Source organism: Phalacrocorax aristotelis, chromosome W (assembly GCF_949628215.1).
Source record: "Phalacrocorax aristotelis chromosome W, bGulAri2.1, whole genome shotgun sequence".
Lineage (NCBI taxonomy): Eukaryota > Metazoa > Chordata > Aves > Suliformes > Phalacrocoracidae > Phalacrocorax > Phalacrocorax aristotelis.
Window position 1 is genome coordinate 1,957,633 of NC_134310.1, and position 2,808 is coordinate 1,960,440.

Sequence of the window (2,808 nt, forward strand, 5' to 3'; positions counted from 1 at the left end):
GTCCCTCCGTGAGGCGCTGACACCCGCGGAGGAGGTCACCCTCCCCCCGGCAGGCCAGGGCGGGAGAGCCCGGGGGACGGCGGCGGCCAGCTGGGAGCGGGTCAGGCCAAGGCCTCAGAGACCGGGCAGAAGGGGTCTCACGGCAGACACCCCCCCCCTTCCTTGATTTCCCCTCAGGCCAAGCGGCCCCTCTCCAGTGAAGGCTTTCCAGCTTCCCCCTGAGGGAACCAGGGGCCTGAGCTGCCTCTCTGACGGGGAGAGTCCCTGCCCCAAGCGGGACGCAGCCATCGGCTTTCCTGGGCCTGCGAGCGGGGCCCAGCCCTACCTGCCTGGAAGGACGAGGAGGGCAGGAGCCTGCGAGCCGAGCCCCGCAGCCTGGCTGGTCCCAACTTGTGCCCTCGGTTTAACACGCATTCAGGTTTTACCGGCGGTTCTCCAGGGGAGCCGCCCTGCCTGAGCATGGCTCCAGCATTACGGGCCTGACACAGGGCGAAGAACAGCTGTCGCCCACCACGTATCACCCCCCTGAATCCTTAGGGGATGAAGTTCATTCCACAGCCTTGCGAGTTCAAGTTGACTCAAATTTTCCTTTTAATCTACCTCCTAGTTCCCAAAACTCAATGCGAGGCAGTCGGGTTGTGGTTCAAACCCTGCCGCTATTCCAGCATCCCAACGCTGCGAGGGGCAAGCGGTGCAGCTGCACGAGTTCATCCACTCTAGTCCAGTCACTCCTAACCCAATCGCTCCGTGCCACTGAAAAAAAAACCAACCCAGTACTTTGTAGCTAAAGTGCAGCTCTATCTGAAGCGCTTCCACACAACAATCCTAGGACAAGGACATTCAGCGAGCTCACACAGCCCAGCCTGCGCGGTTATACTCATTCCTGCTGCAGGCCTGTCATTACATGAGGGTAACTCTTTACCCTAACTTGTAATGAATTTGGTGTCTCCATTGCGCTTGAGAAGCCTCACGGGGCTGGGAGAGAGGTGTTCTCTCCCTGGTACTGCGCGTTGGTGTTCGCGTGGAAAACAATAACATTTGCACTGCGCTGCTGATAGCTGGCACGTAGCGCCAGCATAGTTTGGCCCCAAAATATCAGCTTTAAAAATAAGAATGCGATAGGCAGGAGAGGGAGAGAGCTGGGCGAGAACGGCACAGAAAAATAAGGGCTGGTGTTACCCTGTGTACTTATTTTGGCAAGGTTATCGCACATTTCAAAGCCCTTGGGTGGCAGAGCTGCATGTTCGGGGCGAGTTCTAATAATTTCACTGAAATCCTTGCACTTGTAGTTTCAGCAGAGTACACAGTGACCTTGCAACTTATAATTCGTCTTTTATATGTCGTCGTTTCGTGCGTGAGGTGGTCATTGATGAGATGTGATGGGGAACGCTGGGGTATCGCACTGATCAAGTAGGCTGATAGAACACATCACCGCGTGAGGGACAAAGAATGGGCGTGTGAGCTTCGTACCCTACTTGAATACATAGGAACCCTTCTGCCATTATTTTTGTCTATTTTGATTTCTGTGTGTCCAGAGATACCTGCAAAACCGGGATAGCTGCGGGTAACCTTTCGTGATCCCGGGAGGACAATTCAGCCGCCGATCCTGCGCCCAGTCCCACTTTCTAGCACTTGCAGCCACTTAAAGGTCTGTTTAAATGGTTTCTGCCCTTCCCCGGGGTTTGTTACTGGCAACGTTTCACAACAGCGCTGTCACTACCATGAGAAAATAGAGTTTTTCTGAGCAGTTTTGTTCTTCGGGCTACACAGCTTACAAATAAACCTTCCTACCGATGGCGAGCACATCCTATTTGAAAAATACTTTCCGTGCAGCTCAGCTGGGAGCAGCAATCGTTCGGTTTAAGATCAGTCAGACCGCTTGCCAGCCTCAGCTGCTGCTGCGACATTCGTAAACGGGTTATCACCGGTCTGTTTGCCCCTTTCCCCGCTGGTAGATGCCCAGTGCTCGTTGATAGAGGAGATCAAACTGTTGGCAAACATTTCTTGGAGGCCTCGCAGCTCAGAACTTCGCACCCACACAGTATCCGACAAATTGGCTTGCAATCAGCGGTGATTCAGTTTGGCCACACAGGCAATTAGTAACTCTGCTGGTTGCCAGCTCTTTTTATATAACTGGAAATGTTTGGCTGTGACGGACGGTTCCAGACAGAAGCATTTCTCTAAAGCCCTTGCAGTTTCCAGATAAGTTTCCTCTTCATCTCCTCTAGGCTGCTAGATGTTAAATAAAACTCCGGTCGCTGTGTTTCTTTTGGGTCCCTTAAATTAAAGGCGAATGTCTTGGTAACCTCAGTTTCCTGCTTATTCCTCTAACAATTAAAATTCAGCGTTACTCACAAGAACAGGAAACGTGCATGGATCCTGTTCTTTCCAGATAGAGAAATCTCATGCGAAGCAGCAATGACTAAACAAGTACTTCACGGAGATATTTGAGAAAATCAAACAAAAATTACTAATGAAAGGGTGGTATTTCCTGATACACTTCTTTTTTTTTTAAAAAAGAGGGCTGGATCTGCTTTGAAAGCAGTAGCAGGATGTGGTATTTATGTTCCCTGTGACGAGCGTATTTGCATTAGCTGCGATATTGCACCACAATGAAAGCAAATATGTTATCTCACCTGTTCTCCCTGTGCCCACAGCCGGGAACAAATACCAGCTGGCAGCAGCTGCCCAGCTCGGCATAGCTTCACTCTTCCCCAGTGACAAGGAAGAAGTTGCAGCCAACTCTCTCTCTCTCCCCCTGTTTTTCCTTTAATTATCTCAGAAAGTTATTTCTTATTCAAATTCTTC